This window comes from Vidua chalybeata, chromosome 4 (assembly GCF_026979565.1).
Source record: "Vidua chalybeata isolate OUT-0048 chromosome 4, bVidCha1 merged haplotype, whole genome shotgun sequence".
In the NCBI taxonomy this organism is placed as follows: domain Eukaryota; kingdom Metazoa; phylum Chordata; class Aves; order Passeriformes; family Viduidae; genus Vidua; species Vidua chalybeata.
In genome coordinates, this window is record NC_071533.1 from 62,110,271 (window position 1) to 62,125,967 (window position 15,697).

The 15,697-nt window shown below is 41.5% G+C and overlaps 1 protein-coding gene across 2 annotated transcripts in view; it reads right to left on the reverse strand.

The window, feature by feature from the left end:
* Positions 1-15,697, reverse strand: part of AFAP1 (actin filament associated protein 1) — a 113,915-nt gene extending 98,218 nt beyond the window's left edge. For both annotated transcript variants that reach the window (XM_053941479.1, XM_053941481.1), the window contains exon 1: positions 15,621-15,697. The gene's annotated coding sequence lies outside the window, so the exon portion shown is untranslated. The remainder of the gene's footprint in view (positions 1-15,620) is intronic.

Consider the following 15,697-nt stretch of genomic DNA (forward strand, 5'->3'; position numbering starts at 1 on the left):
AACACCTGCAGCACCTCGTGGTATTTTGCTAGGGATATTGGATACAGTTTTGAAGAAAGCATAGAAGTATTTACCAAGGCTTGATGCTCTCATTTACTTCCACCTTGCCTTTCTAGTTAATATAAAAAAGCTAACATAAACCCTAGCTGCTCAATGTATCACAAGCCCCTGTAAAGAACATGTAAATGGACACTTGCCTAAATTAAACAGCAACCACGTGGTAGTCTGCACTGAGTGAATGTGATGTGTTTATGAACAGCACTTTCTAAAATACACTCTACCTCTCCAACTTTTAATAATATTTAACTTATCTCTTTCTTTCAACAAAAACTATTTAGGTAAAACAATACAAGAATAATCATTAATGAACCTTTCTGGGAGGTCACCTACCATACAAGCAACATGTAGCCACACAGCAATTATTCAGCCTGCAGCAGTGATGAAGACCTACATTCCTTACAAAATAGCTTAAGCTTATTACGTCTTTGAACTATTTTTAAGACTTAAACAGCAACAAGAAGTCAGACAAAGGCTGATACCAGTAAACAAATATCAACAAGAAATAGAGAACATGGGTTGTGTACGCTGTCTGCCTTAGGGGTAAAGGAAGGAGCTTCATAAGGTACTCTGCATCTTCAGAGGTCTGCAGTTCCAGGGACTTTTGGCATGGTAATAGACATATTTAAAAGCCTCTGAACTTTACCACTGGATTCAATGCAAACACACGTGTGTAACGAACTCTGCCTGATTGTATCTCGTGGGCAAACCCATTTTTATAGGTGTTCATTTCCCACTGGAGTCATTTGAGTGCTGTTGCAGGTTTACAGTTTCCAGTCATATCTATTTAAATTTCTTCTACATTCTACAGAAGTTATTGCTCTATTACACTACCTCAGAATGATAAATATATAAAATGCATTCAAAATGTAATATGATACAGTATATAGTAAAAAACCAAAACAACTGAGTTTGATTAAAAAGCAGCCTTTAAGGAGATCACCTTACAATACAATATTTCAGAGATTTCTGCTGAAGAAAGGCATATTTCTCAGTTATCTATATCTGTACTTCCTGGCCAAACCTGAAATAAAAACGAATCAGGTTTTGGAAATAAATCCAAGCCACTGGTCCACCCTCGGCTTCCTATCAAAATCCCAAATCCCAGATATTGTTTAAACGTAAGATTCATTTTTAAACAGATTAGTAAATTATTGCTGAAACCCAGATACTTCAACTTCCCAGAAATTACAGTCTCTAGTGTGCACATTTTTCAAACACACAAGGAAAAAAATTTCCCCAAATTCTACCTGTAGTTTCCCATTTGATGGCTTCCAAGCCACTACACAATCAGTTTCTTTTCCTGTCTTGAGAACATTTTATTTTGATGGCACTTTTATTTGTTGTTTTAAAATTTTAAACAGTGGCAATAAAACTAATTATTTTTAGTTTATTGAAGATTAAGAACCTCAGTTACTCAAATGCACAACATCTTAATTAGTTAGGCATGGAAAGCAGCAGCCTAAATAAAAATCTCACAGCTGAATGAACTCACATTTGGTATGCAAATAATTTTATATGGCACCAATATGGCAAACTAGTCATAAATCAGAAAACTAAAATTATACAGCAATGCCCAGAAGAACACCGCTAAGAATTTAATATTATAAACCTCATTTACTGAGAATCTGTCTCTGCAATCCTTCTCACATTTCCAGTCTCTTTTCAAAGATTTCCCTGAATACCATAAGCCATCAAAGCCCTGAAATAGCCATGCAAAGATGTGACAGACCTTTTAGTAAGCACTAACTAAACCCAAAGTAGGAGTACACTATATGCAAATGCAAAGAATTATTATCTTGTTTTAAACCTCCGGAATAAATTCCTTTAATTCAGATGAATTACTCATTTTATAGGGTTGAAAGGTGAGGCTGGCCATTTGAGCTTTAGCAGTGACACTGCTCTGACTACATGCCAGTGCTTCCAAAGCAATCATCTGTATCTCAGCTAGCTGCCCTAGGCTCAATGCACAGTCAATGGAGAAATTTAGTCTTCCTAAAATAGATGTCTAGAATAGATCAGATAATCACATCCTAGAGAAGCCAATTTGCATCCCCTGATTGTACAGAAGGACTGCTGGGAAGGAGCTCAGCTGTAGACCTGCTCTGCCATGTGTGGCTCAAGTCAGGCAGAATGCATCCCACTCTAAGTGCCTATCAGCTTTCACACGCCTTTCATTTGGAAATCTGATGCCATGTTTATTAAAATGAAAGTGAAAAAGAGCTTTCTCATTACAGTAACATATTTAAATATAGTTAGAAAGTTGTTTAGTGATATGTTATACTCACATATATTTACTTGTGCTATTATTATTTATTATTTTCATGTCATCTTTGAACAGCGCTTAACCAGTTTTGCTGAGAACAGAAGTGAGAGAAATATCTAGACTTGCATTTTCTGAAGAACCTATTAACTGGCACCACAGAGAGCCACAGTGGAGATCCCAAAGAGCCTCCTCAGTTTCAGACTCACTCAGCATTCACATGAGGCTGCTCTTAAAGCGCCAGGGACAGGCAGGATTTGTGAACATACAATGACAGTTTCATATTCCCATTTTCTCAACAGATGGTCTGAGTGAGTGCTTTTCTTAGTGCCTTGTAAGTACCAATAGCTGAGTCCTAATTTAGATGTGAATAGATTAAAACAAACTTTTTATCCTCAGTTAAGAAGCACATTTCCAAATGCTAATCTTCAAAATCAGTAAATGTAACAGAACTTCATAAAAACACATTCTCATTTCACTTTAACTTTGGCTTCCTCCTGTCACAGACACATCATGGTCTTTTTCTCCATGCCTCAAAACATGAAAAACGTAACAGATGTGATGTACAAATGAAAGATTTCATCCCACTGTCCTAAGAAAAGGGAGGACAGAAAGAAAGCACTTTTGGCTCATAGCTGACACCCATCAAAACAGCAAACATGACAGGCCACCACAAACATAGTGAAAATGGTTTTAACAAACAGCAAGCCTATTCCCACAAGTCCCACAGATAAGCAGGGCTTGCACTAACCTCAGTACCTTTGCTTTTCCTGACCTACCAACGCCAGTTCAGCCATAGCAATTTAGTTCCAGCCCCAGAGTACACTGAATAATGCAGTTAAATATCCCTTTAGTACCCCTCTGGATCCCACTACTGCTCTTCTACACCTGATTAGATAACCACCTTATTTCACAAATCTTACTACTATTTGCAATCATTCGTATCTTTAATCAATGTCCAAGTTGGTTGCCTTCTGTTTCACTTTCCCTTTGGCTGCACATGTCAAGTTACATTCTGTCTTTGAAGGACAGTGATTGAAAGCAATCTGAAATGAAATCCCCTCCATAATTTCTACCCATGGTCTCCTGATAAGAAAAGAGACTCAAACAAGTTCCCATCAGCAAGATTCTCTACCAAGGGACTGAAAATCTCCACGACAGAGCACCTTGGTCTCATTTCTTACAATGGGGACACTTGCTCACCATTTGTCTTCTAAAGCAATTTATCAGGATACTTACTGACCCTATCTGAAATTCATCACAAATGAAAATTAACAACAGACACAGGTACTCAGTAAAAGAGTAAGGCAAGGCTAAAAAAAAAGGATGACAAAAGTCATATACAGAGGATAGGGTACCATTCAGACATGGATCCAAAATATCTCCAGTGTGGGGCAGACGGCTGCTTAATAACAAACAAAAGCATAAACAAAAACTAATATGGTTGTTTTGGGGTAGGATATTTTCAAGTGAAGTGTGTAGACAAACCAGTTTAATATTTTTCAAGTCCAGCAGATATATTGTCATCTTTGGACTTGCAGCAAGATTAAGGTCATTCTATGTTGCTAAGTGCCCTGTATGAGTAGATGCTGATAGATGATCATTTGGAAAATCAGCTATCAGTCACACTTAATACATCATTCTAAATCTTCCCTTCAGAAGTTACTATTTTCAATCTGGAAAACAACACCAATCTGACCTAACATGTAAAAATCCTATAATAACTATATAGCAAAAGAGTGGTGGCACATTTTTTATCCAGAATACACAGTTCTTGCTTTGAGAGATTCTGAAAATGGATGCATGTATGAAGAAGGTAGGAAAAAGCCCTCTGGGAAGACAAAGAAGCTAAGGCAATAGGAAACTACCCCAATGAATTCACTTGCTAGTCTTAATACACATTTTACAATTGTTTTGCTAGGTTAGTGATGCTATTTCTTAGACCTCAACTGAGCAGAAGGGATGCAGCCCTCTGATCCTTAAATTAGAAACCATGCAACTTTATGTTGACAAAATGTTTAATCATCCAGGACACAAAGTCTATCACTGTCAGAATTTTAATTCAGTGACATAATTCCATGGTGTGATCAGATAAAGAAAGGAAAATAATGGGATTTTCAAAAGCCCAGATTTAATAATCTTTGTTACTAGCAACAAGCTGGCAGACAAGCAGAATGTAAAACAAGATAATGGCAGCAATGAAAATCCTCAATTCTCTCCACTCAAAGGCCTCTCTGCTGGTGTCCAGTGTTTCCCAGCAGCCCTAGTGTTAGGGTCCCAAGTCCCTGATCTTTCTAGTGTTAGTCAATGACAAAAATTCACTTGCCTACAGGCAGACAAAGAGTTATTGTAGACAAGAATGTTAATTCTTAAGCACAGGAAGGAAGAGGCATCAGCTGGTTGTAATGCCACATTAAAAACTGAATAAAATTACTTAATTCTGTATTGGGTTTACTACAGTATAAATAATAATTCCAGAAGAAAATACACTTTACATGCAAAATCAGCAACAAATGAACATTTATTTTTCCAGGTGGCCTTTATTAATTCTGTACTTAACAGTTTGAAATGGCATTTTCCCTTTCTGCTTTGGACAACTTCCACCAGTGTATGTGAAGTTTCCTCCTTACAAAAATCTCACCAGGAAGAAACTCTCACTTTAATAAAGTAACAGTGGCAAAAGGAATTAAATATTTTCCTAGGTAGGCTTACTTCAGATGGTCCAACAACTACAATTTTGGAGAATTATGCCTCTAATAACAATTTCTTCAATCCAAGCAAAAACCTTCTTGCCATGCCCTTTGTCTGCTTTTATGTAGTTACACCCTGGCAACTCTCATCACAAAGTGCAGTTGCTCAATATTACTTTTATATTACTGAACGACACAAAAATGTTCTTTATTACTGATTATAACAAAACAACCCCGTGAAGTGCTATGTTACACACAGAGCCATGCCTCATTCCACCCCTCCTAGAGCTGGTAAGAGCCCTCTGGAATTACACACATACTTTTTGTTGCTTCAGTGCACTGCGTGCAGCTGAACTGAATTATTATTATTAACTGAACTGAACGATTATTTTGGCATGAACTGAACTGATCCAGGATGGTCAGCTCTTACAGCTGGCCCTGGTGAAGGCAATCAAAGAGAAGTGCAGGTACGTGTGGAGGGTCTCAGCATGCCTCACATCAGTGAGAAAACCTGCACAGCTTTTCTCTGCAGGCTCACTGGGAGAAGGGCACAGTCTGTATTTCACTAGCAAACAGCAGAGCATTGAGGGGCACCACTCATGCAAGCACGTGAGATGTTTGCTGCAGGCTGCTTGGCACAAGGGCAGGTGAGGTGACCCCTGCAAACTGCAGTTCAGAGGTGCTGTGGCAAAAGGTGTTAGGGAGGTAACACCTGGCATCATGTCAGAAAGGTTTCCAGGTAAAGCAGATAAAAGCTTGTTTATCCCAGAATTTAGGAGTGTTCCTAAACTCACTAGCATTGCAAGAGTTAAAAAGGAAAGCTTAAAAAGGAGGGGTGGCAACACAAATAAATGGAGAAGATATTAAAGGATTCTTACATGCTTCTCTCCCTTCCTTGCACTTCATTAGACAAGATTGTGGGTTTGTACTGAAACCTCAGGAGTGCTGAGGCACTAGCAGGGCTGATGAGAGAGGTGACCAGTGTACCAAAATCCTTACAACTTTATTATGCATTTCTTCCAAGCATTCAGGCAGCCTGTCGCTTCTCTCCTTCCCTTTGCACCCTGAGCATCTGCCATTTCCAGTTCCTACTGCTTGTCCAATTTCATGAAGTCATTAGATTTTAATGAGTTATTAACATATAAAGAGCTGCTCTAAGGTACCAAGTGCTTTATAAGTCACTGATGACAACTTGCTAGAAGGGCTGTGCTTCTTTTGCTCTCTACACATGGCTCAAACTATAGCTTGGGAAAGGGCACATTCCTGCTGTGCTGTCTCCTTTGGTCCTGGCTGAGGATGGGCCATCCAAGTGATGCCTCCTGGCCAAGAACTACTCCACAATCACACCTTGGAAAGCAGCATCATTTCATGTATTTTTGTTTTCACATTATTTACATGTAGGTCTTGCTCTGGGTTGTTCAGATCCTATCTCACAGAGGGAAACACTTAGACCTCAGTAGGAAGCAGCCTTCCCTACAGCAGTGTGCAGGGAAAGGCCTGGACTTGCTCACAAATACTGCTTCCAAGTTACCTCCCTGAAGCAGAAGAACTTAACTAGTGTCAATGCAAAGACTGAGACTACTTAAAGCACACTCAAATCAAGTTAAGGTTTGATCCCTATTTGGCAGAGTACTTTTTCTTTATTTGGTTGTTTTTCTTTAAAGCTGGTAGAAAACCTCAGAACAGCTGGGTTTTTGTAAGAGCTGGTATGTCAGGAAGCCTAGCCCAAATGACTCCAAGTCTTGAAGATGGATTTCACCCTTTGCTCCCATAAAGTACAATAAACTTCAGGGCAATCTGAGTTTGCACTTATATCCTAGAGCCTGTGGGTGTGCTGACCATAAACTAGACTGGAATCCCAAGGGCAAGAACAGCAGAGCTAATTCCATAATGCTTTAAAAGATGTTATTGTGGTAGAAAAAAAAAACTGAAGGTTTTACAAAGGGTTGAAGAAGTCTAGAAATCCCCAAACATCACACCTCTTCAAGGCAACTTTTGCTTTCCTTTGAATCTAATCAGTATTTTAGTCACTTCTTTGGGACAGTCAGTCATTTGGGCCTTCTACACACATATCCACTTGCCCTTGGGCTGTAGAGAGCTATTGTTTACAGACAAGCCTTCACTACAACTTATTTTTTACACTCAGACCACTTTTAAAAGTTACATAGCTAGACTATAAGCAAGACAGAAAAATGAGAGATCTGAAAAGAATGAGGTCAAAGGGAGGACAGCTCTCAGCAAGATTTTCCACATATGCAAAATCTAGACTCAGTGTTTTGCAAACAACAATAAAGAGGAAGATCCAAAGAGATGTGAAGGAAATTGCTGGGTTGAGAGGCTGTGAGGCTCAGTCATTGCAGACAGACAGGAACAGTAGTCAACTGGAGACTAATGGAAACTTGAGTCAGACTAAAATTAAGTGTTGCATTTTTGGGGCTTCTTGAATACAGTTTGCTCCAGATTAGCTTTGGAATAATGCTCAGGATGTGGCTGTCACAAGGGGAAAGTTGTCTTGATGGCCACAAGCTGCAGGAGTGGAGGCTAGTGCCTGCTGAGTTGCACTCAATCCCATTGCCCTTGTCACTGACAAAAAATTAAACAAGACTGGTCCCAAAACCAACCCCTGAGGAACAGCACTCATCATTCATTTCCTTAAAGTCTAGTGCTCACATAAACATTTTCTAGGCTCCAGGGAAAGAAGACCAAGAAGCTGAAAAAAGCAAACCAAGGACAGCAGAAAGTCCCAGAGAAGATGAAAAGTTCACAAGCCACAGGAACAGACAAATTTTCCCAGAGAGGGAACAACTCTTCCTTTCCCCAGAGGACACTTGTTTTGTTTATCTGAGGTTTTTGGTGTGTGCTTTCAGCTGTCTGCATGTTTGGGGGCTTGTTTTCATTAATTTCTGAAGTGAGAGACTTTTAGATATTTTGATTTGGATATGTTTTTCAAGGCCTCCAACTGTTGTTTTTTTTTTTTTTTTTTTCTTTTAAATTAAACCTTACTTGTTAAATATCCCCTTTTTCAGCAGAAATAGCTAACCTTGGAAATAAGATTGTTTTTGTAACCAGGTGGGGTCCCACCCATCTGCACTCAGCATTATTCATACTGGCCCTCATCCAGAATTTTCCCCAAGACTCTTCAGGGTGGATTTCATTCCTGCTAAGCTCAAAACAAAATGCTGTGGCCTGACCTAGCCCCTTGTCTCCTCTCAGCTCTCCTCGTTCTTCCTGAAGGACCCACCACGCACCCACCATTCCCCCTCTAAGGAGACTCACAGCTTTTCATGGTGCTAATGACAAACACATGGTGCAGACAGAGGGCTCAGGCAACGAGAAGAGTTCTGTGTATTCTCAGAAGCTCTTCACTCTTAATACTTTTTCCCCCTTCCAAGAAAAAGATCTTTCAATTTTCCAAGGGGTATTCTTTTGATAATGCTGTGTATTAACAGAGCTTAGAATCACTGAGCTTCCTAACATTTTCAGACATTTATTTTCTTCAGTCTGATCTCTTACAGCCAGTGACAAATCCAGTATTTCACTCTATTCCCTAGCATGGACTGCATTACACGAATAAATCCCACTCTCCAAGGGGCAGTTTCTTTCTGTTTGATCTATGCTAAGATGCAGCAGCAGAGCAGCATCAGAGCAGCCCCTCTGCAGCTCAGCTCCCAGCCACCACTGCCCTGGTGACACTCGGCAGCCCTGCTCCTTAACTCATCCCTCTGCCTTTTGCATTATCTCTCCTATTTTCAACTCCTGCCATTTTATTACTTCCTCATTACTGCCCACCTTGTTTTCAGGGCTGAAACAATGTCTTTTTGTTTGGTCTGACCTGCAGCAGGCAGCCAGCTGGTTTGCTGCATCCTCCTGAAGCAGGAGCCCCCAAACAATGACACAGGACTCAGCACCTCAGACCAATTCCTGCCGGCAGCTTTCCCTCTTCTCCTCATCCTTTTTCCTGCTGAAATGGGACTGCTCATGGCTTTGGACTCTTAAAACCTCTCTACCAAGTGTTTGTGCAGTCATGGTGCCTGGCTGCTGGAACCAGAAGATGGAGAGCAGGCAGTACAGTTTTGGGCAGGCTCCTTGCCCCCCAGGTTTGCCGGTCTGTGGGGCAGGGACTGAGCCCTGCCCCGTGCCAGTGCAGCAGCTGGGGCTACAAAGCCTGTCAAACTGGCACAGCACACACTGAGGAAAAACACAAAAGTATTTCCATAACTAGCTAGCCAGTTCATGTGATTTCCTTTTTCCTGACAGAACAGATAACCTTTTGCTAAATGTATTTCACATTTTATGCGCATTTTCCTTGCACCTGCTCATTTCATATGGCATTTCAAACTTCCTTGCCCAGATCTGGTACCAAGATGGCTTCTGCCAAGAACTGGCTGGTTAAAAACCACAGAAATTACAGATCACACCCTGCTGTTGGCCATCAACATTAGCAGTCGGAAGCTCAAGGCCTTAATATTTTACACAAAAGTGTAACAGTACATTTATTTATTTATTAGCAATTAGCCATTTTTGTCAGAAAACCCGTGTGACAAAGGCAGCTCTAACATATATATCACCTACACATATACACGCTCTTTATTTATCTGTATACATCTACATCTTCATTTGTATATATCACATACACACACAAACATATCACCATGAAGGCAGCTAGAATTACACATACAGTAACAATTCTGCCTGTCTCCCATCTACCTGTCAGCAAGGACTGTGCCTGCAAGGTGACAACCTGTCAGACTGTCACTGTACTGAGCCCAAGAAAGGAAAGCAAGAAGGTTTTATCTATTGCAGATGGCAAGAAATGGAATTTGAAAGCAGCAGTGAACTTGGTGTAAAAATGAAAAAATGTAAGAACACAAAATTACAAAATGTTGTAAATTTTAGGAAAAACTCCATTATCAGACCAAGGTAAATAGGGAAAACCAATCAACCAACCAGAAAACAAATCAGCTACTTACAGGGTGTTAATAATGTTTTTCATGCTGAAAAGGGAGATGTTGCAGCTGATCAGCTGACCTTGGCTGCTACATTATGAACTTGCCTCTGGAAGAGACCTAGAGTAGCCTGCAAAGGCACACATGACCCCACAAAAAAAAAAAAAAAAAACAAACCAAAAAAAAAAAAAACCAACAACAAAAAAAGCAAAGCACTTAATCTGAGAAAGCTATGTAATTTCATATAAGAATCAGAGAAGTCTGAGAACACTTATTTATTCTGTAACATTTACCTGTGTAGAAAACACCTGAATTAATCTAACTGCATAAATTCCTTTGTAAAAATAATGGTGAAGATTAGAATGGGACTGAAGAGCATCGCCTGAGAAACGCTAAAGCTGTAATTACTTGTGAATGAGTTGCCAGTGCCAACTGAAATGCAGTGAAAGTCTCCTCCACTGCTTTACAATCATCATCTTTTATTAATCAGCCCAACAGGACACGGCAAAACCAGAAATCTGCCTACAAAGCTGGCACATATGGGAAAAGCTCACTCCTGGCTGTTTTATTTTAAACAAACCCTCCAGTAGCTCCCATTGTTTGTTTGTTTTTCCCCCCAGACTAGACAGCATGTGGCTTATGAGCCACACTGATAGATGTGATAAAGCTTCTGCCAGATCTGATTGATGATGGCACTAGGAAGTGCTGTGAAGGTCACAGTGTAATTCTCCCTTTGCAGCTGCTCCTGGCAAAAAAAGGTACAGGAAAATAAAATCTGGATCCACTAATTGCTAATAACAGGGAAATTCCGTCCTTACGTTGCCTTTTCCTCTCTTCCAATTTCTAAGAGGAATGCCATAAGCATGTGTAACTGATGAGAGACCAGATAAGTTTCAAAGACATACTTAAAGATCCTTTAATGGACCAAAACAAACAAAAAAAAATTATCTATCCACAGCAACTGGCCAAATATTGAGCCTTTATACTTTGAAGACAGTGCAGAGTAGTTTAGCATGAAAGCTACATATGAAAGAACTTTTACTATTTGCTCTTCTGCAAAACTGAGATAACATACCACTACATATTCCCTGTGAAGGAGTACTCCCTCTGATAATGTGAATATATGAACTAAGTTCCTTTCCCAGAGTCTATTCATTTTAAATTAACAAGACAAGCATGCTCACTAGAAGTGGCTACTAGCAAGCCAAAGCATCGGCAGTCAAGTGGGACACCAAAATCCTCTTTTCCATAGATTTTGAGATGTCATGAGGACACTGATAAGAGACCTTAGGGAATTCACAAGCATGATATAATGACAGTCCCCTAATGAATAATATATATTCAGTGTAACTCATAGCAATTACCTCACATATAGTGTTGTATTTCTTGGGGGTAAGATGTTGTTATCTTTGAGACATCAGCTACATTACAGATTAAATTTGAAACCACTTGTGTACTCTTTTCTGGCACTCACTATTAATGGATGGAAATATTTTTATACAGCATTTTGTCCTCACAAAGATTTTGGCACAATGAGGCCATTACCAACATCTGTCTTAGAGAAAGATAGTCTTTATCACTCAGCTCAAAACTACATAATGGCAGAGAGATGTTGGCAGCAGAAATCCCCCAGATAGTTAAAAAAATCCCACCACTATGTCACCATAAAAGGAATAATACATTGATTTTTATTTTTTTTTCCTTTTTCAGTTGAGGAAAGAGATTTAGAATAGAGAGGCCTATCAGTTTGCTCCTTTTACTGCCAAACATACACCATCAAATTTTTAAATATCAATACAGGTAAAGAGCAGTATCTATACAAGATCCAATTAATAAAAAAAAAATCCTCTTAGGAGTTTCTTTCCTAGATTTCTTGATAAACACTGGCAAAATATACAAGAGATATTGATTTATCCTTTTCACAGACTCCTGTATTTTCAAAGACATACTCTAAGAGAGTTAACCACCAGCAGCTCATTTGGACATTACTGTGTTAAGGGTGCTCAGCACCTTTGGCAGTCAAACCTTACTATGCACACTAAGCCATGACTGACTTTTTGCTGGGATGGCAAAGGGGAAACTGATGGCAGTTTTGCCATTCAGGTTTTAATTTCTTGACATATCTCTGGAAAATAGAGATTATGTCCCAAAAGACTGTTACCTACTATGAGATATCCCCCATTGCACAAACCCAAGTTACGTTCCTGCAATACTACTCATTATCATGACTCACAGCAGCCTGTCTTTTATGGCCTGGAGAGTCAAGAGTTAACTTCTGATCACAGAGTATCACAGAATGGTTTGGGTTTGGAGGGACCTTAAAGACCACCTAGTAGAGTAAGAGCAGTTGAATCTACACATAGTGTTTTAGAGCACTGATGCACTACAAAAGGCAGACCTTCATGTGTGCACAGATAGGCTGGTGCAGTGAGACAGCTGTGCTGGTGTAAGCCCTGAACTCTGAGCTCAGGGTCACCCCTGTGCCACTGCAGCTACGTGTCTTCCTACCTGCTCATTCTGTGCTGACAGACTGTTCTTGGTATGGCTCCATGCAGACACTCCCCAAAAAGACATCTGGTATGGTCTTGGAAACTTGAATTGCTCTAAGGTCAGCTTGGGGTGCTTCATAGTAGGAAAACTAATTCCTAAAACTATTTCCTCCTAGACAATCCTTATAGATGGAGTACATTCAAGATCTGGCTTTTTCAATCCTTCACTAAAAGCTCAGAGTTCACAGTACCTGCAGTCCTCCAGCTGACTTCCACATTTCTATTACTTCTGTTGGGTTTGACTATTAAGAGGTGAACTGTGAGCCTAAGAACACTTTACATTAGAAGTATATTGATCTGGAATAATACATACAGAATAATACTTGTAACACAGTCACCCGCCCAGCCCAGACAGACAGTTTCTATACCAGATGAAACACTATTTGTCAATGAAGTGATGAGTCAGGGAAGTCAGAACCATACCAGTAGCTAGGTGTCATTCACATTTAAAACCAGTTGAACTGCACAGCTGGAAGGGATGCATAATTTTTTTGAAAAATTGCCACAGTATGCTTTACTGTGACTCACCCGTAACAGCATAGAGTGGACTAAACTGTACAGGAGTCTGGAGGTGCAAGCCCTTGCATCCCACCCTCCCACCTCAGCAGGAGATCTGAAAATGAAGTACATCCCTTCCTCCTCCTCCTCCTCTTCCTCCTCGATCCTCCTCAGGAAACAAAGAGCACAGCTTTGAACAAAGCAGTTAACCAGGCGGGCTCCTGGATACTAGACTCCCACTGACTGACCTATCAGACACAAAACTTTTGAAAATGCATGGAAATTAAATCAGTCGACTCCAGACAGCATCAACCAGCCCTGAACTGCTCTCTCTTTGTCCTGAGGCTATGTCACAAGGGAAACTGCAGCAAGCAGCAGGGCAATACAATTCCTGGTCTTACAGCAAGTTGTCTTTGCACCACTGAAAGGAATAGCACAATTTGTCATACATGTACCAAATACAGCCTGTCCCACTAAGACTTCAATACTTGCTTTTGGGTTTTATGTCTCAGACAATATCTCTTCAACTCTGAGGACTTCAGGAGAGAAAAAGGAAAATCATCCTTCACTAAGATTGTAAAATTTTAAAATAGTGTAAGTGGTTAATCTATTGAAGTCTTGCATTTTACCCCATCCTCACTGGCACTGCTTCAATACTTCCATTTCAACCTCACAGACCTTCCAAATCCCTTCATCTAAAAATCTACCCAAGACACAGGAACACAACACAACACTTTGACTTTTGATGACAAATTTCCTAGGAAACACCAAACAGTGCCACATATCACCAAAGGCAGTGAGTATCTGCTCATTGTTCTGTTTGCCGGCTTGTCACTGCAATCACTGGCTGACACACAAAGAAAACTGTAGATCTTTCTTTTTGAAATCCATTTCGAATTCTTCTTAAACCCATGTGGGGCCCTATAGCCCCAGAAAGACAGGATGCTCTTCCTCTGGCTTTAATGTAGCATTTGCTCTTCTTTTACACCAGTTCTAAAAGGAAAAATGGTTTGTTCAAAACAAGGAAGTAATTGTGCAGTTCTTCCCATGGAAACCACCAGGAGGCACAAGGGATGACGGAAAGGCACCAAGTGCCCATATCGGAGAGCACTGATGGATAGATCCATCTGGCTGCCAAGCTGCTCCCTTGTACCCCTGCACAGACATTCTCAGAAAGGCACACAAAAAAGGTTCATAATACCATTATTTTCATGAACGGAAGAGTGGTCCTGTAACACTTGGAGCAAACAGTAGCAGAGCACCTGCAAGGGTGAGACACTAGTTATGGAATAATCATTAATTGCTATGGATACTTCTGAGAACTGAACCAAGCCATGTCATGACATTTTTTTCCCCTATGGAACAAAAGAAAGAACTGCACAAAGAACAGCAGAATCTGTCGCCTTAAGAAGCCCTAGACTGAAGTACATGATTTAATTGAATCTCTCTGGCTTTGAGACTTATCATTTCATAGCTGGATCTCAGCCGCAAACTTCAGTAATACAATAAACAGAACAGGCACAGGCACACCAAGTGTTTGCACCAAAATGATCATAAAGGATCCAGAGGGGAAGCGAGCTAAATACTTTCTGTTTCTCACATGTGTCTTATCTTGCCGTTCCGAATGTGCATTTACTCAGCTGCACTATCCTTTAGGGCAGGTGAATAACTGGGTTGCCGAGGGATGCCTGCCTGAATCCACTCACCTCCTGCCACTCCAGAGCTTTTAGATTATGGAGCGACTCCTGGTTTATCTGGCTCTTTTGCCGCCCATTATTTTCCTACCGCCTAAATCTTTGGCAAGTTTCCTCTAAGCCCTCCGCACAAGACACATACCGCGCGTAGGACCGACAAACTGGAGTTTCCAAAAAACCTCTCAGTGGAAGAAATCGAACCACGTCGCTGTGACCTGTCCCCCCCAGCCTCCAATAGCAGGCTGCTTCTCAGCTCGAACCTCCGTTCAACAGGAAATCAAGGAGGGGGTCGGCCCGGGAAGCCAACGGGATGGATCTGGAAAGATGGTTCTGTTCGCCTTTGCCCTGACTGACTCCAGGACTGCAACATGATGCAATCTCTCGGCTATGATGAAACAGATCAAATGGCCAAGCCTGCGGGGAGACCACCTCTGCCCACCCCGCAAGGCAGAAAATAAGGAAGCTCGCAGCGGTACAAAGCGGCAGCGCGGCTGCCGGGCCGGTGCCTCTCCCGGGAAGGGATGCGAGTTTCGGGATGGCGGACACAGGGCTGCGTTCCGCAGGATCTCGGCCGGGTTCCTGCCCTCCCAAAGCCCGGGCAGGAGCCGCCACCGCCCGATAATCGGGTTCCCTCCCAGCTCTTTCCTTGTGCTGCTCCCGCCCAAGAAAACGAGCGAGACTCTTTTTTTTTTTTTTTTCTAATTATTTTTCAGCTTTTTTTTTTTTTTTCCCCAATAAGCCCACAGCTCTCCTAGCACGGGGCTGCCTGGAGCAGCAGCGGAGCAGCGGCTGAAAAAGCCCATTTCTGAATCCGGCCCTTCCCCTCCCTCTTCTTCCCTCCTGCGCTCCCTCTTCGCCGGCGGGGCTCGGCAGGGATGCTGCCCGGGGCGGGCGAGGAGCGAGCGGGGCCGGAGCCCTCCTACCTTTGCGGCCGTCCTGCGGCGGCTGCCGGCACAAAGCGGCCGAGCGCGGCTCCTCCCGCGGCTCCTCCCGCAGCCCC